Source organism: Bactrocera neohumeralis, chromosome 4 (assembly GCF_024586455.1).
Source record: "Bactrocera neohumeralis isolate Rockhampton chromosome 4, APGP_CSIRO_Bneo_wtdbg2-racon-allhic-juicebox.fasta_v2, whole genome shotgun sequence".
NCBI classification, from domain to species: Eukaryota; Metazoa; Arthropoda; class Insecta; order Diptera; family Tephritidae; genus Bactrocera; species Bactrocera neohumeralis.
Genome location: NC_065921.1, coordinates 77414408 through 77434440, shown reverse-complemented (window position 1 = coordinate 77434440; position 20033 = coordinate 77414408). Strand labels below are relative to the sequence as shown.

General features: G+C 37.5%; 1 protein-coding gene and 1 long non-coding RNA gene across 2 annotated transcripts in view; one reads left to right on the top strand and one right to left on the bottom strand.

Annotated features, from left to right (window-relative positions):
- LOC126756146 (putative polypeptide N-acetylgalactosaminyltransferase 9) overlaps positions 1–20033 on the top strand; it is a 524546-nt gene that overhangs the window by 179144 nt on the left and 325369 nt on the right. The gene's annotated exons all lie outside the window — the stretch shown is intronic.
- On the bottom strand, positions 365–19704 carry LOC126756164 (uncharacterized). Its single transcript, XR_007666550.1, has 3 exons — positions 18676–19704; positions 730–758; positions 365–640 (listed from the first exon to the last, which is right to left on the bottom strand). It is a non-coding gene; the product is annotated as an uncharacterized LOC126756164 (long non-coding RNA).

Sequence of the window (20033 nt, the reverse complement as noted above, 5' to 3'; positions counted from 1 at the left end):
AAATGCATTTTGACATCCGTTAAGTGAACGGATGAACTGCCTTGCATAGGATTACCACACAGAAACGTCAAAACTAAAAATGACCAAATGAGATTCTTCATACAGCTTGAACCAGTCATCTAAAAGAACGAAGTGTTTACAGAAGTAAAGTAAATTTTGTTTGTGGTATACCTAAGATTGCAGAATTGCTCGAAAGATTTCAAGGTTGCCTCTTGTGGAGTTGTCAACAAACCAGCGAGACAATACCGCAGTTCCTCTTCCTATACCTACAGTCTGCAATCAATAAAGAAAAGTATGCTTTAAAGATATTTTTTCTTAGTTTAGGTCGAAAGGAGGGTTCAACATACCTTCGAACCATAAAAAATCGTCATCTTATCTGAGTTGTGTACCCACTAAAACACTGCCTCTTCTACCATTGATCTTTTCTTCGCCCCGGGTTGCAAGTATTCTCAGATGGACCTATTGCAGGCCATTTTCTACTCTCCCTGCATCCAGGGACGCCTCCGCTATTTGGCTTATATTTTGCTGACTCATTTTCTTCGGGACCGGAGAGTTTGCGTCTACATATAGACATTTTTAGAGCGTTGTACTGGAATATATTTATAGATATTACAGCCGGATCTACAATATCGAAGTAGACCTGGGAGTTTGAGTGACAAATTATTTGAATTAGAAAGTTGTTAGTCTATGTCGTCGCTAGTATACGCTTTGCTCATTAACTATACTTACTAACTCGAGGGGCTCAGCTCAAACCTCGTCTGAAATATCAAAATAAGAACCTTTAAAAAATATTTAATACCATGTTAGTTTTAGGTTTTTTACTCAGAGATAGGTGGAAATATGAATGTGAGTAGATAAATCTAGGGATGATGATTTATTCTTTGTAAATGCCGAAGGATTAAATTTATGCTCAGAGAAACATGGTATGAATCTTCTTCTTTAATCCAAATGTAGTCAGGCCCTTATCCACATGGTCTTTCTAACGTAGTGAAGGTCTTCCAATTTATCTGCTTCCCCCGGCGGGTACTACTACTCTCTGAGAGGTGGAATGCTTTCATCCATTCGGACTTCATGCCCTAGCCAGCGCAGTCGCTGCCTCTTAACTTGTTGAACTACATGTCAACAGCTCATCGTTCCATCGACTGCGGTATTCACCGTTGCCAATACGCAAAGGACCTTAAATCTTCCGCAGAGCCCTTCTCTCCAAAACTCCTAACGCCGACTCATTAGATAATGTCATCGTCCATGCCTCTGCACTATAGGGCAGGACGGAGTTGGTGAGTGACTTGAAGAGTTTGGTATTTGTTCTTTAAGATAAGACTTTTTTTCTCGTGGGAGCCAAGTTGCGAATGCGACGACTATTCGTTTGATGACAGGATGACGTTTTTTGAGAATTTCCGAATTTCTGTGGGGTATTCTACAGGCCTTGTTCTCCAACACTGACCACATGACTTCAAATTTGGACTTCTAGACGGTCAATAATCTGCAGCTACGAAACCAGGAATATTGTTTTTAAACCAGTGCTGAATTTTTTTAGGGGCAGAATCTTGCTCGAAAATCAAAGACTAATTATTACGAACCTTCTTCTTCTTCTTCTTAATTGGCGTAGACACGGCTTACACGATTATAGCCGAGTTAACAACAGCGCGCCAGTCGTTTCTTCTTTTCGCTATGTGGCGCTCTGTAATTGGATATCCCAAGCGTAAGCCAGGTCCTTCTCCACTTGGTCCTTCCAACGGAGTGGAGGTCTTCCTCTTCTTCCTCTGCTTACCCCGGCGGGTACTGCGTCGAATACTTTCAGAGCTGGAGTGTTTTCATCCATCCGGACAACATAACCTAGCCTTTGCGCGTTAGCCACGGCGAATACCGCATTTGATGGAACGATGAGCTGTACGAGATATACGACGACATCGACATAGTTCAGCGAATTATTACGAACCTAATGTCTTACCAAACTATTAGCCTTTTGCAGCTAATTTGTTGTGACTCGACCAATTTCCTACCAACCAACTAACGATTTACGACATCAAAAATAATAATCAAAGCACTTGCAACCATGCGCCACACAAATATACAACCACTAATCGAAAAGACCAACGCATGGGCACGAAGCAGCAACACTCAGATGCTTAAGTCTGGTGGCAAAAATCCATATTGATCCATGGACAGGCATGTGCGCCTTGAAGCCAAATTGTGATGTGCAACAAAACTGAATACCGTTGCTGTTGCCAACGAAGCTGACTGCCCGCAGGCAGTGTATCTCCACGTTTGAACGCTAAACGTGGCTTCTTCCTGCCAATACCGTGGTTGAACTTGGAATTTCGTTGGCAATTTGGTGTGCCAATTTTTCCTTCTCTCATAATTCCACCAAAACAGCGGCATCACAGTGCCGCGAGCTTAAACTTGTTGCAACATGCAGCCGGACCGTGCACAGATTTTCATTTCAACCGGCTCGTCTCCCCAGCCAGGTGGCCCAAATCCAGTTAGATTGAATTGATTTTTCTCAGTTTCGTGCTCCCAATTTTCTGCTGTCGTTGTTTTGGTGGCATGAACCGTCAGCAGTTGAAGTGGATTTTCATGTATTGCACGCGGCAGCAACGGTGCATCACGATTTTGTGGTTGGCCGTTTTCTTCTACTGCGCTTCAGCATTTCAGTGGTTTTCCCTTCCAGCGCGCAATTTTTACGTTGGCCTCGAAAATATCTCCAATGCACTAGGTAAATGCAACTTGGTCCGGTTGCCATTACGCTTGAAGCCGTCCGGATTATACGTGTGTGTGTGTGTGCGTGAACCGTCATCAGTTCGTAAGCCATTTTCGCGTGATTGGTGTTTTCTCTGTGGAAAACAGGTCTCTAATCTTTTTACGCTAGAGATGAGTGCTGATGTTGATGCTTCCATCGAAGGCCAAGTTGGGCAAATACCCCGCAGCGTGTAATGGAATTTGCAATGTATATGTGTTAAGGCTTGGTCTGAGTACACAGTGAGAATTGTTTACGTTTATAGTAGTGTGTGATTTCTGAAATGCTTTTTTGGCAGTTTGGAGGAAACACTTCAAAAACTTCGTAGGATTTTCATGTTGTCCGAGTTTTTTTTTAAGTTTTCAATCCAGTAGTTGAATGTGCCAAGATCCTTAGATCTTGAGCTCAAATGTAAACAAAAGGGTTATTGACCTCAGGGATCTTGACTTCGCTAAATGTAAAAAAAGAGTTGGTGTCTTTGCTAAAATTAACAAAAGGGTCATTGACCTCAAATGTGAACAAAGCGGTAATTGCCCTTAAGAATTTGACCTCGTTAAATGTAAATAAAAGGTTGCTATCTTTGCTAAATGTAAATAGAAAGCTTGTTAACCTGAGTTAGCAGCATTTATGAGAAAACCAGAACGAAAAATCGTAAATACTGAAATAAAAAATGTCGGAGATAATAAGTTAAATTCCGAACCGAACGAATAATATTGGAATTCGGGAGTAAAAACAAGAAGTTAAAACTCCATGAGTAAAAAATAGTAAAATTTAAAATACTATCGATGGCAAACTGATCAAGAGCTTGAGAACCTGTAGAGTTAAAGCCATTACACAAGTGGAGAGGGAAATGAACTTCAAAACGCTTCAAAGTCACCTAGGCAGTCATGTTAAGGATATGGTTTACTAAAATTCAAGTAAATCGGAAGGCAAAAAGAAATTTTAAAATATTTATGCTAGAAAAGTCTGGCATATGTTCCCTGAAAAATTCTTAAAAAAAAAAACAAAGAGATTGCAAAAGTATTAAGCGATTTTCTACCTGCTATTCCTCTTGAATATCTGAAATGTGCTTTAATCTTGTATAGTATCTAAGTAACTCTACATTAGATAAATGACAAAAATAGATGAGCAATATGTACCTTAAAATTTTGATCTTGCGGTATCAAGCTCTACTTTCAGCAAGCTCCCAAATTCAGAGCGCTTTATGACCATATGTACAGGCACAATATACCATAGATCAGAGTGTAAAACCTCAATTAAAATCAATCTATCTATCAATCACCTCTTGGTAACAGTTTATTATGGTATTAATATTTAGACTGTGAAGGTATTCCTTTATTTTTACGCCGATTTTCAATTAGTCTTATCGATTCAACTACTTTGATTTTGGATATCATAGAAACATTCTCAAACCTACTCACAATAAAATTGATGTTTCGGATCCAATACTTACTGCCGGTAAACTGTTAGTTCGCTGAGAGTAGAATCAAGGCAAATCCTTCGATGAATCCACTTAAAATATGCTTCGGAACCGGTTAATATAGTATAATAGTGCATATCTAATAATAGAGTACAAACGACAGGTTAACTGTTTAATCACTGAGAGTCGAATCAAGACAAATCCTTCGATGAATTCTTTTAAAATATCTGTATTCCTTCTTGGAGTCCTTTTTTGCAGTAGAGCTCGATATATTTTATATAAATATTATTGTACCATAAAAATAGAGATAGTATACAGATATTCAATCGAGATCCACAAAGAAGGTAATGAACATGACAAATGTAAATAAAAGGTTGCTGTCTTTGCTAAAAGAAAAATAAAACTCGTTTAAAGCCATCTCTGATGGTATTAAAAATGATATCGCCGAATTTCGATACTGAAATACTTTTTAAAAATCTTAAATAACGTTAGTTTAGCAATAATAAATCTTATATAAAATTTATATTTTGACCTGCCTTAACTTTTACTTATCGTCATCTCCAATCGCTGTCACAAAAACAAATCGTACGAAGACCATCAGAAACGCCGCTGAGACTCACATAAAAAGTGCGATTTGAGAATGTGATAAGCCGATTTAAGACTTGACGATTCGTTTTTGTTGTAGTTGTTAAATATTTATGGCAAACGGCTTGTTGCTTGACGCAAGCCATAAACAATTTCCACCGTTGTTTTGTTTTTACTTTTCATCAGACTTAATGAGGCAAAAGACGCCGAGCACGACAGAAAATGTGAAACCTCATTATAGTTGAAATGAAAAGTCAATTGGAAAGTAAATGTAAGTTTATGGCAAGAGAAAAGCATTTGCTATTGAAAATCTGCAACATTGTGGCGAAAACGCATCGCAGGAGGTTTCGAGAGAGGTTGCGCGAGAGAGGGAATGACATTTCAAACTGACTTACTTTTCGTAAAGTTTTTCACTAATGAGCTTTGCGAGATAAAATATATATAAAAGTGGAACGGCAGCGGAAGTGGCGAATGGTGATAAAGAATGAAATAAAATTCTCTTGGGTTAGTAAAAGAGAGTGAGAGGTAGCAATTCGGCAAAATGTTGCAAAAATTAATGCAAACTTTATGCGAAAGATGCAAATGAGTTTGGAAATAAAAAAGACTACCATTTACTATATACCCGTAAGGCCTCTGTGTTCGCAAGTATGCATTGCTGCATTCATTCATAGCTACGCTGCTTGTTTTCTCATTATTTATGTAATATTATGCAGTTGAGATTTTTTTTTTAACTTTACTGGTTGTCCTCGTAGCTTTGTTATATTTTTTCATGAATTGCTAAGAACTGATCGATTTTTTCGATATGGTTAAGCACTGAAAGGGATACTTTCAGAGGTAAGTAATAAACTAAAGATCTCTCCCTGCCGTTCGATACCAAACGAGCCTTCAGACAAAGTATTCGCAATCTCTAAGAGATGTCTCTCTGCCCACTCTAGCTCAGACCGCGAGCAACTTTCGACCAGAAGCAGACGGTCATCCGCTTAGGTAAAACACTTACAAAGTGGCTCGAGCTGCCCAAGTAGAGTGACCATCATAAGGTTCCAAATATATGGACCACAGCTGGAACCCTGCGGGCAAACATGGACAACTCCAATTCCCATACTGCCATTCATGCCAACAAAAGAGGCCTTTCTGTCCGAGAAATAACTCCGCCAAAGCGTAATTTTCGGACAGCCAAGCTTCTCCAGCCGTTGCACCATTTGTTGACATTCTCCTTAACGACATTCTGGACATAAAACCATGCATGCTTTATGCTATGTCCTTTCCTGAACAAATACTGCCTATCCGACCACATAACCCGCATTAGCTCCTCAAGCCGTTCCACCCTAACTCTTTCAAGCAATTTTCCAAGTACTAGAAGGAGACTGATGCCGCGATAAGACCGAGGATCACTACAGATCTCATCAGGGAACTTCAGAAGAGGAACGATTCTAGCACTTTTCCTCCCACGTGGAAAGTATTCATTCCAGACGCACTTATTATAAATGGTCTCCAGGTCTTCCGGTAAGAACTTCCACAAGATTTTACACATGCTGGCTGGGTCATGTCCGAACGGACGAAAACACTCCAGCTTTGAAAGTATTGTTCGTAGTACCCGCCGGAGGAAGCAGAGGGAGACGAAGACCTCCACACCGTTGGTAAGATCAGGTGTAGAAGGATCTGGCTTCGATCGAAATCTCCAGCTGGCGCCAAACAATAAAAAGTAAGAACGGATGGCGCTTTTGTAAACTCGGCTGTAACCGCTTAAACAGTACCTACGCCAATAAAGAAGAAGAAAAATAAACTAAATTGTTAGCTCAGATCTTTACCGATGCGACACAGAAACAGGCAGAAAATCCTTATTACAGAGATGTGAAAACTGAGATTTGGCCATAGAAAGATAAAATAGTACAAATCAGAAGTCAGTATCCATTTCTTTAAACCAAATGGAGGGGCTAAAAAAAGAGTTGGAAAGCCAAACCAAAGCTAAAATATATAACTTAAACTGTGTCCTTTTAGTAACCAACAGCAACAAATTAAGAATCCGCTGTCATCCAGTTGATTGCTCATCTCATAGGAGAGCTGTTGCGAACACACTTGCCAACTTACGCAGTTTGACATACATTTGGGTATATTAACAAAGTGGAGCAGTAGAAAATTAATGAAACAAGTTGGCAACCAGAAAAACTGAATGCTCTTGGCTCAGATTTTTGCTACAACGTTAATGACATCGTCAACAGTGACAAGCGGCAAACACAAATTCAAACGGAAATGCGGACGATGGAGCTGTGTGTGAGAGCCAGGACGGTCCGGCGAAGAGCTCCAGCTGTGGCTGGCGGATGGCGGATGGAGCGGTGAGACATGCGAATATGTAGCTTTAAATTGTATACGCGTAAATATACATAATGCCCCATGGCGTATAACAAATCGACTTAGTCGACCAAACAAAATATTTGCATTAAAATAAAAGAGTTGAAGTGCATCCAAAATATGGGTATGTTGGCGGAAGGGCGCTAGCGGAGTAAGCTGGCACTTTAAATGATGGAAGAAGATGCATACCTATAAATATATGTGCATACTAGTATATGTATATCTTGAAGTCCGCACAATTTTGAAGTAATAGTGCAGCGAACGCAATTGGACCGGACTGACTGACTGCAGAGCTATCGCTGTCGTTACGCATCATTCTAACTCCACTCCACGGGAAAGAACCGGCAATCAACAAAACATATACATATGTACGTATGTATGTCATCGAAATGGGTCAACAAGTCAAGAAACTGCAGACGATGCAGATATCAGAACTGTGGTTCGCCGCTTTCTGCGGCGAGTTGTGCAAGTAGGATGAGCTGAAGAGTGCTGATATTGACAGTAACACACGCTTCAGCAGCCGAAAACGAGAATAAAAACTGGAACTGCACTAAAATAAATATGTCAAACAGAGAAGTGGCAAAAGAACGGTACATAATGGACATTTATTTGAGAATTTCGAGCCAGACAAGAACATATGTGAATCTAGTATTGAAGCGTTTGATTATTTGGGTGCTCATGCCGAGGACTTCAAGTTTTAAAGGAAGATAAACTGCTTTTCGTTACCACTGAGATTTTATTGCGCTCAAACATTTGAAGATACTCGCTGTAAAGTCAACCAAGTCTGAACAGACTGGTTAAGACAGTCCGAAAGAGTTCGGTGTTTTTACGGACAGATTGATAAATTGGAGCAAAAAAACAACGTGAGACAAGGAAGTTTTACTCGAAATAAAGAGCGGTTCAAGTATCTCAATAATATATATTTCTTTAATCTATGTTGATCCATTTCTCGTTAGATGAGGGTTAATAGTGATGATAGATGGAGTAAATTACCCAACTTCAACATCAAGTAAAAACGGCCATGGTATACCTGCGCAAACGGTGGCCAGTGTAGGGCCTTTCTATTAAATTTCGCTACAAATTTGGTCAGATTGGTAGGAAATCACCTATTAAGAGCTATTCCACACGGCCTAACTCTTAATTCGGAACGGTAGTGCGGTACTGACAACAGTTAGGTCATATAAAACAAGCAATCATCCAGAAGCGACCAACTTTGGCTAGTAAGAGAGGGTCGCTAAAAGCTTCGGGAGCTTAGTGCAGAGGCAGAAGATTATGTATTCATCTTGGGTTGGATAATAGTGACGAAAGTGGAAAGTGAGGCAATGTCAACATCAGGAAAAACGGGTCAGTCCGCGCGAACGGGGTCCAGGGTTGACCTTTATTGACCGTTATTGCTATGAGTTTGATCAGATTTGCGGATAATCATCCACTATGAACTGTTCCCGTATTACCAAACTCTTTATTCGGAAATGTACTATCCACCATTAGATCATATGAAACAAGTGATCGCCCAGAAGCGAGTAGCTTTGGTCAATAAAAGAGGAATTGTTTTCGATTAGGACAACGCCAAACTATATACATCGATAGTCACTCGCCAGAGCTTCAGTAGTTTGGTTCTGTGGTTCCTATGTATCCGTCTTATAGTTCGGATTTATCAGGATTACGACTCTGTATGGAGTATGATTTTGCAGCTTGTGAAAATCGTTTTGGTCCAAATGTTTGCCAGTAGATACGAGGGTTCCTATGAGTATGGCTTCTCGAAATATCATTTACGAAAACGTCAAATGCAAACAGTGGTACGTAGTCGAATTGCGGTGAGCCGGCGACGATGGTGGTTGAGCTATGATTGACGACCAGGAAGACTGTTTAAAAGAAGCGATCGCCCAGAAGCGGTCAGCTTTGGCCAAGAGAAGAGGGATGGTTTTGCATACGCTGGGCCAAACATATCAACAGTGACTTAATATAATTTAATAAAATATAATTTAAAAATCAGTTCTTGTGTGTCGTTCGATCGTACCATTAATATGCATAATGTAAGAGAGAGATAAGCCCACTCCTTTGAAGAATATTTTTGAGAACAATTTTTAAACATTTCATTATAAAGTCATTAGTTGTATGCTCCACATTTCATTTGCTTTCAATAAATACTAAATAGTGCAAGTTTCTTGTGCTGCTCTCTCTTTTTTTTCTTTCTCTCTCTCCCCGTCATCCTTACTTCTCTTGCACCCGCTATATACAAGTATTTTCTTAATTAGTTTATGGCATTTGCAGAATAATATTTTCCCGCAAAATAATAAAGTTTCGTAGTAGGGAAATTGTTGCCTTCCGAGCTTTGGTGGAAGGTGGTGAGAGCGCGTAGTAATTTCAGCGTTGCACAGCATTGCTGTTGATTATGCTCCCTTGTTGTTGCTGTTCACTAGACTTGACTCAAAGAAACAAACAAAGTTGCCTTTTAGTTTGCCACATTCATCTCATTTACTATTTTCCCAGGCGGCTAAAATTTTGAGGATGTGTTTGTTTTTGTAAATGCCGCCGCTTTATTACAAAAACACAGTAATCAAGAGTGGAACGTGAGTAATTGCGAATCCTTGCCATCGCAAAAATTTGGCTCGACGCCAATAAGTTTAGAAGTTAAGTTTATTTGCATGAAATGATGATTTTTGAACTCGGTGGATGGCAGAAATTTTTGTGAAATGATTTAACTAAATTACGTGTAAGGAAAATGTGGATACTACTTTCGTTAACTTCTTCAGTTGTTGTGGCGGAAAGTCGCAATGAATATATGCGAAGTAAGATATTGATGAATGGTTTTGAAAGGTAATTGAAATTTCATATATAAGAAGATATTCAAAAAGGTCAACAGAAATTTCTACTTCATCTTGGTTTATGGAACGTGGAGTTCAAAACTTGCTACCGGCTTATGTTTCGAAACCTGGTCTTTATGAAAGTAACCTAACGCATCTTCGGAGGCCTGTGATTAAATTCTTCTCACATTCATGTATAGTATAAGTGATAGATCGAATGGTTTTGAAAGGCATATATAAGAAGATATTCAAAAAGGTCAACAGAAATTCCCACTTCATAAAACTTTATGAAAGTAGGCTTCTCATCAATCAATCCTAATAAAAAAAGAACTTCCTTCAAAAATTTTTTTTGAAAGAAAATCAATAGTTACTTTCCTGTTCCTAATATACCATATTTTCTGTAGTGATACAACATATCTAAAATAGCAGCAGGTCTAATAGTATGGAAGAGCTGGTATAGGTTTTTATGTACTTGAACTTAAATTCCCTGCTGCTTTATCAGATTTCAGAAACAGTTTTAACTTCTTTCCAAAGAGTTATATAGAGCCTATCAAAATAGCTTACAGGCGACCGAAAAGTTTTGACCTCAGTTGTCAAAAGCTTGACCATGCTGGAAAATATTGGACGCTTCCACTTCACTTTTCCTCATATAGCTTAAATTATTCTTGTTCTACAAAATTTTAAGCCTTGCCGCATGAATTCCTTTGGAACAATTATACAAAAGGAACTCCTACGAATTCGGCGAGATTACTTTGTTAAGAGCAAGTAGTTCAGTGGATCTCCAACGTTCTATGCTAGAAATCAATAAATAATTTTTAGAAAACACCACTATGAGAAGTCGCTCTTTCTCTCTCATATAGAGAGCGAGAGGAAAAAACAGCATTCTTATCTTCATTAGACGCATATACAGCTAAGTCTTTAACTATTTACAGACGTTTTAGATCATGAAACTCTTGCAAAATAAGCAGTAGAAGAATAAAACATATAAACTATCTTTTGAGATATTATTTCGTGGATTAAATATTTCGTAATACAGAAAGTATATTGATGTTTAAATCTATATCTATGTGTAAATGTTCTAAATGTTGAACAAAATCCTCCTTATTGCGGTTCCAAAATTAGCCACCTTGTCCTTCACTCACTGTATTCGCCATAGTTGGCGCCTCGGCATTCAAAAATCTCTCCCAAAGTAGGAGGACAAGATGAAAGCGAACGCCTATTTACAAGATCACAAGGTTTCACTATCGAACCGGCTCGAAATGATGAAGGGCCGTTTTAAGAAATGTCTTACTCCAGCATTATAATGGTGAAAAATAAAGCTCTATTTCAGCATTTACGGTAAGCCTTTTTAGCCATCGTAGTAAACATAAGATTTTTGGTGAAATCTGTTATTTTTTCGAAAGAGTTTGGTTTGAAAAATAATGAGCTACACTATATTTTAAGTTCTCGAGGCCTCGAAGAGAAGACCGGCGATCGTTATCGCAACATGATAACCGAATATTTGGTGCCTGAAATTGAAGCTTGTGATCTCATCGCAGCCATAGATTTATTGAGGGATCACTTCGGTCAGCAGATAATTTCACATTTTGGGTCGGTCAATTGGCCATCAAGTTCGAGTGATAACACAACTTTAGCCTTTTTTCTGTGGGGATATGTAAAGTCTAAAGTCTATGCGGATAATCCCGCTTCGATTCAGGTCTTGGAGCAAAACATCACGCGTGTCCTTCGCCAGTTACCAGTCGAAATGCTCGAACGAGTCATCGAAAACTGGACTCAACGGATGAACCATCTGAGACGTAGCCGCGGCCAACATTTGAAGAATATAATCTTTAAAAAATAAATGCCAAAGAATGTTCTTTTGAATGACAATAAACACTCTCTATTAAATTTGATATTTCTGTATTGTTTCTTTAAAATAGTAAGGAACTTCGAAGTGGATCCACCTTTATTATTATAAAAGAATAATTAAGGTAAGCTTTATTTAAAAGATTTTGAGATACGCTAAAGTAACAACCTATGTTATAGTTCCCCATCAAGCAATGACTTGTCAGTGTTTGGTCATAATATTTAGACGATTATGTAGGCAAAATAAAATAAAAAAAATTTCATTATTATGAAAGCGATGCTAATAGCTAATTCCAAACAGTAATTTGTAGGAATAATTGAAAATAAAAAGCTAATAACATAGAGATGAAAAATTACAATAAACCGCCCACAAGTGGCAGCAATATAGGCATACAAACATATGTACATACCTGTAGATATGTACTTATCTACAAAAGCCACCGCTCTAATTGTTTCGAGCGCTTTAGGAGGCTTTACAAATGTTCCGCCTAAAACCAATGAACAATGGTAACAAAGTACTGCAAAGAAGCTTGCCAAAGACGAATCGAAATGGCACAGCGTGAGTAAGCAAGTAATAAATAGCTTCTTGGATAACACACCCTTATATAAGAATCGTAATTTGCTATAAACTTGTACTTGGTTGCTGTGTTAACTTCGGTGAAAATAATTATTAATGACAAAGCATATTTAGAAGAATTGCGAGTACTTTGAATTAATTTCTATGATTTTGACGCCACGTGGGCTTAATTAATTTACAGAGTTGAATTGCCTACTACAGTGACTAACGCAAGTGAACGCTAAATTTGATAGTTGTCTGTTGAAATAATGTATATAAAAGCAAAATTTCAACGAAGCTCTACAAATTAGCCTGAAATTTTTAAGGTCGGAACTCCACTGCTGGTATTTCAGACGTTTCTGCTTTCAGCTCCTATTCAGCTCTCATTCTGAATTTCTGAATAAGAGCTGAATAGCTGAATAAGTGCTGAATAGCTGAATAAGAGCTGAATAGCGCTATAATGAGAGCTGACAAATTACTGATATGAAAGCAAAGTTTCCGCGAAACTCTACAAACTAGCTTTGAATTTATAAGACCGGATTTCCGTTCCAGGTGCTTTAGAATTTTTTGGCTTTCAACACTAACTGAGAGAATAAGAGCTGAACAGTGTAAGAATGAAAGTTGGCAAACTGCTGAATTCCAAACCACTCTGAAATGTCTGGCGTGGGAGTGAAAACCAAGAACTCAAATTAGTCAATAAGAAATTCGATTAGTGTACCAACCATGCTGTCAGTTTTTATTATAGGCCAGAGTTGCTGAAACAGAGTTACCCGACTCCAAGTTTCTTCTAAATTTATAACATTTATTTCGCACAATTTCGGAGCTAACTGTAAAAAGAAGCACATTTTAACACATCCAAATGGCATAACTGCTTGTCATGGCTCGGCTTCTTTAGTAGCTTATGAATGAAAAGTGAAACAAATTTATTAAAAGTTGTAAGAAGATGAATTGGCGATTTTGAAGATTTTAAGTGATAAAAGACTTAAAGCTAACAAAAAGTCTAAATCATCGAACGAAACATCATTAAAGTAGGCTTAAAAGAGTACATTAAAAAGTAATTATTATTTTGTTTCCATCATACTTTATTAGCTGAGCAAAGTATTTGATTGAAAATAGATAAAGAGATGGGAGATCTAATAAATAAAGCATGTGTAAACTACCAGACAGATAATTATTTTAGTTCAATCCAAATACCGCAGACAGTTTTCAATTCTTTTCGAAATGTGTATATAACTTCAAACTCACGATCTCGGACAACAAGACCTAGCCTCTTAATTCGCTGAAATATGTTAATGTCGTCGTATATTTCGTACAGCTCATCGTTTCATCGACTGCGGTATTCGAAGTTGCCAATGCGGAAAGAATCATATATTTTCCGCAGAACCTTTCTGTCGAAAACTCATAACACCGACTCATCAGATTTTGCCTGGGGATGATGAGTGACTTGTAGAGTTTTGTCTTGTTCATCAAGTTTACTTCTCAATTGCCTACTCAGTCCGAAATTGCAACTGTTCGCAAGAGTTATTCTGCGTTAGATTTCGAGGCTGATGTTGTTGTTGGTATTAATGCCGGTTCCAAAATAGACAAATTATTTTTGACTTCGAAGTTATGACTGTCAACAATGAGGTGGGAGCTAAGTCGCGAATGCGACGACTCTTTGATAGATGGCAGGAGATATTTCGTCTTACTCTCGTCAATACCAGACCTATTTGGCCTAGCAGTTGTACACTCTAGTAAAATTTTGTACCGTCTCTTCAGCTCTGCAGCTCGAATTATTTTCTCCAGCGGTAGATTGGAGAAGTCGCACGGTGGAAAGCCATCTTGCCTGAAATTTTGTTTGGTATCGAATGACTCGGAGAGGTCCTTCCCGATCTTGACAAAGTTTTTGGCGTTGCTCGACGTCAGTTTACACAGTCGTATTAATTTTACGAGGATACTATCCCGTTGTTATGTTATTAGTTGCCATTACGATGACCTTTATTCATTCTACGAAGATTTACGATCCCTAATTCTTAATCCTTTTTTCATTAAATGCCAGATCACCGATTTAAGAGCTATGGTATTGATTGGCAACTAGGTTGAAGTCTAGGTTCTAAGTGGGGACAGTATATAGTTCCAACCATTTCAAACCGATAGTCGTGGGTATTTGAAAGATGTTTGAGATTACATATACAGGACACAGATACATATACACCCGGTTCAAAATTCTCCAATGTTTAGACTGGATAGTATTTTAGAAGTTTGAATTGAAGGAGAATAATCGATGTACATACATATGAGTATATCTAAAATAGTCTGCCAAGTTAAACTAAAATATTTTTACATCTTTCCACGGTTCTTCGTGTATTATCTATACTCATCTATGTGGGTTTTATTATCTTCACTGCATTCTAGACTTGGTCTATTCGTTCGAATATTATCCAATAACAAATGCTGGGTCTCAAGATGGCTGATGGTGTTCCAAATAGTACGCTCAAAAGGCCGACTATTCTCCCATGACCACAACATTGATCCGCTCGCGCTTTTGCGTCTACATTCTTTACAAGAACTATGAAGGCTTTTCAATAACGTTGAATGATTTCGAAAAAAAATAACGTTGAAAGTTTTAACAATATTGAATAAAAATAAAATTACTACTTGACTCAACTCACGTGTGATCTGTCAGAAAAATGCTTTGGAAAAATGTACCTCTACTTGGATTATTATAAATGACACTGTCGATTTAGCCATGATCGTCTATATATACGCCAACTATTCCCTCACTTTTGGAGTTATTGTCCTGGAATTTTGCACTTCTCCTTTTTTCATCAAGAAGCTCCTTAATTGTCGGAACCGCCGATATCGGACAAATATAGTATATATTTGCCATACAAACTGACCGATCGAACTCAAGTCCTTGTATGGAAAACTTTTTTACCTGACAAGGTAGGTTCACTGAATCTGGCAAAGATTATTATCCGAACCATCACTATAATTTCCGAAAAAATTGTTCAGATCGGACAACTGTAGCATATAGCTGCCATACAAACTGGCTTGTGCTATAAAAAATGCACCTGTGCAGGGTATTATAGCAACGCTGCAGCCCAAGCTAACGCTTTTTCTATTTTTCTTGTCTTTTATTTACACACTTTCATTCGCAATTCCCACAACTTCGTTTCTAAGCGAATGGATTGGTAAACAAACGACCCGCTGCCTCTTCAAATGCAACGCTTCTTCAAATAAACAAACAAACACTCGATTGAATGTCTGCTGCATAATACTCAGCACTTTTCTACTCACACTCTCATGCATAGTATATGTATGTATGTCAGCATGTGCACAGTAGAACAGGCGTGTGAAACGCTTGTAACTTCAGCCAGCTTTGAATGTCGACTGTGCTTTTGCGTGCTTGGCGTTTGCCTACACCTTGACATTCAAATGAAAAGGAAGGAAATGTTAACACATACATACATACGTACCAACGTGCGGCAAAATAAATGGCAGCCAATTCAAATGTGAATGTAATAAATAAATAATATGCATATATGCAAATGTGTGTGTAAATATTTTTAGCATAAATAAGCGCACTTATGTACATACACAAAGTGAAGGCGCTTACATGAATGATTTGATGGATTTTTATACTCTGCAAAGTATGCAGAAATATTTATGTTGAGTCGAAAAAACACCTCATATATTTGTAAGTACTGTTATGCTAAGTGTCGAATAGTGTATTAGCAGATTTATATATACCTAAATATTCGCATTACTTTATATTTTTTTCAAACACACCCAAATAAATACATACATACATACATTTGTATAGAGACATATCAAAATTTGAAACTTGAGTTCGCTTCATGGTTTGCGATTTTGCACATTCCAGCACATTACTCAAACGTTTGTACTTGTATGAAATGCGAGACTACTCAAGTGGGTACCCTGTAGGAAATTAACATAATTGAAAAGCAAAGCTTTATGACTAATACGAATTCATGCTCGTTTCCATATAACCGTTGATTTTAAGCTAGAAGATGTCAATTGGCATAGTCTACACATCCTTTCAACAGGTCAGCTAGTACAAAGAGTTCAAAAATTCGTTTTTCGAAAAATTTCGAATTAAGTTAATAAGGAAAAATATCCGTTATCTCAGATTAAAGCGATTATAGATACTAGTTATACATAGTTTTCTGATTTTCTTTATTTTCACTGTCTTATTAAGTATATATAACATAGAAGACAATTCTGCAAAATTACGCGATCTTAGCTTTTTAAAATAATAACCGAATAATCGGTTATATGGGAGATATGTGGTACACCCGTTCGATCTAGCAGATACCGACAATGATTGTTTCAATAAAAGATTTATTAGAACTGACATGAAATCTTAGAGGCTATAAGTGAATGGAAAAATAACAAATGAGGAAGAGATGGGAGAACAAAATAGCATTGAAGAGTGTTGCCACATTAAATATTTTTATTAAAATGATTAATAGCATATCAAAATGCGGCTAGGCATTAAATTTTATTTGAATATAGCAAAAACCAACGAAACAACTTTAATAATCCCGAAAAATCCACACTTAAAAATTCGCTCCAAACCGATTTTAAACACATATATTCTTAGGCAAAGTTGTTCAGTATGATCGGTAATGTTCCCACTTAACCGTTTTTAAATAAGTAAGGTTGGGTTCGGGTGCAACCGTACATTTCATATGCTTGCACTTAAGTGTTACCAAAAAGCATTATATTAACCAAAATTCGTGAAATTTTTTTCAATTTCGAAGCATATAAATTTTCTGCTGGGTATGCAATTACGTACGCCAGTAATTCTAGTACATATGCCAAATCTCTCGTCTGAGCACTAGAAGCTTTTAAAGCAGCAGCTCATACCTTCCATTTTTCTATTGTGTTTAAAAGTGTCTGACTGTCATGCTTACGGGCTTATATTTTAATATCCTTTAGATACATAAATATTTGGTAAAAAGCTTATATAAATTTGCAAGGACATGCACTCAAAACATAAACTATGTATATGTATATACCATATACATAACTATGCTTTGTACCTTTCCAAGACTTTTTATTGTTGTTTTACTCTGCATATGCTTTGATAATAGCTACGTAAATTAATCCCGAGTTTCCTCTTCTTTCATTTCTAGTATAAGCGCTTCTTTTGTTATGCATTTTACAAGCTATCAAAATACCGACGAAGCACAAGCGCATGACAATAAGCCAGGCGTTTAGTTCTTAACAGTTTCAAAAATGTTTCAGGTAACTGAAATGCAGGCAGCTTACGTTGGAACTTAGAAAAAATTAACTGTTAATGGTCAGCACAAACTCCTCAGATTCTATTTCCACGAGTGAGCAACTACAGCAAATGCAGTAACAGCCAAGATCACCAAATCAAGCGAAGATATGCAGGAGTATAATAATATTTTATTCTCTTATTTCAGTTAAAACGAGCTTGCCAAAACTGAACGACAAGAAGAGCAAAACATTTCGTAATTCTCATGCCCCATCAGACGAATATATATTTCAAACAATCTGAATTTAAATCTAGCATCTTAAAGCTAAAATGGAGACTGTCTCTAAATACTGTATACGTCAATTGCTTTCAGAAAGGGTTCTAACGATTTAGCTAAGCTTTTATGCCCCTCCATTGAAACTGCGATTACTTAGCTTCTAAGATGTGCAATATACGAAAAAGAAAAAAGATTTCAATCACCATCTTTTTAGTTGAAATAGAAAAAATTTTCTAAAAAATTGCTGGCTCGAAATCGGTTTTAGACCCATATTCTGTTAGCAAAGTAGTTGATCGGTAGAACATTTCCCACTTACGCGATTTGTAATAAGTAAAGATGGGTTTGTGTGCAACTGCACCTTTCATACCCTACAATGTGCCAGCATCAAATTGACCTTTCCTGCAGATCTCTTAAAATATGTAGACCGTGCTTGACCTACCGGGCTCTTACATCATAATTGTTATTACCTGAAAATCAGTCGACAGTTTGAGGAATATATGGTGTTTAGCTTTAAGTTCTTTGATCTTATAATCCTGAAGAGTAGGTAAAAGCTTTGTTCTCGGGTTCAGCTATTCAACACTTTTTTTTATTGTTATATCTGCCATTGCCTAAATTTTCAGTGCTTTTTCGAATTTTTCATGCATAGATTGCTGAAGCTGAAACCTTATTTGACCACAGCGCCATCTGACTGAAAGTAATCATTTAAAGGGCATCACATCCAGCAAAAATGTTCAATACCTTATATATACATACATACAGCATCAATCGTATTTCACTCGCTCTCTACTATTCACTCTAGGCCAACCATATGCGGTATACTAGTGTGAGGCCTTAATATGAATTTTATTATATTTGATTATATTTGGGGTACTCACAACGTGTCATAAAGCATAAAGCGCCTTCCAGGTCCATGACCGTAAATCGTAATCGGTAATACGTTTGCAGAGGTCGTCATCAAAAGGAGGTCTCTCATTGAAGGCTATTGTGTCGCATTACTTATTCACCTACCGAAATATTATTTGAATTTAAAATCTCTTCAAATTTGCTTGCTGTGAAATTTTGCCTGCGCAGGTGTTGTCTGGCTATGACAACATAACGATAATCAACTGTCAGACAAGTCGGCGTCGGTGACAGCTGAATGTATGATGGCATGACGAACGGAAAATTGGCGCATAAAGGCAAGTGCTCACAGGTAGACTGGCGTCATTGATGATGTCAGGGGTGACAAAAGCTGCGCTGACAGCCGCGTGTCATCATGAAGCTTTGTCAATATTTGTCTGACATGAATATGTACATACATACATACTTTTGTCCGTAGGTATGTATATTTGAAAGGTTTTCCAACTTTTTATGTTCTTTAACTCCAGACTTGGATTTTATTATAATCAAGAGCATTGTTTCCACTTTTAATCTTCAAACTTTGTTCCTCTCTACTCATTCCAGTTATATCATTGCTGTTTCCTGCTCCCTAGTAGCTTCCCTTTCTACCTTTTATAGCATACCTTTTATCAATCTCTGGTGCTCCCAAAACTCGGACAGAATACACAGACTATCTACTGATTCAGCTTGAAACTCAGTTCCACACTTCGTTGCAATAATTCCTGTCAGTTAAACCTCACTAAAATTTCTTCAGTAATTTTGGAAAGCTTTGAATATATTACTTTTTTATAGTAGGAGGAAGCATCGAAAGCCGAAGTGCAGGCCTTTAATCCGCTAAACCTAACCCACTCCCATTTCATGTCTCTCCCACGGGACCACTGGACTAAGTATTACTTCATGGGAAGATAGTGCGGTTATCTTCCTCGATATATATAGTATGTTAATACCTGAAAGTGCAGACGGGTAGACATCTTAAAATCCCGTAAAAATATTATAGATTTTCTTTGAATAATGGATCCTGAGGGAATGTTATTCCATATATTTCATATATATATGTACCCATATCCGATTATATCGGAAAAGCGTAAGGCCTCAATATTGATTTTTAAACACAAAGTCTGGTACGGTCTGAGGCAGAAAATCTGATTTCACCAATACTTTTAATTTTTCATAGTTCAAAAACCGCGAAAAACTCATTTTTCACTCTCTATTATATCAATGTTTGATTCAACAATACTTCAAAAAATGTTAGGTTATGTACTACGCTAGAGTAAATAAAACCTCCACGCGCTAAATAATTCATCAAATGTGTCAGTAAACAAGCGAAACAAACAAACTACTGTCAACTAAATCA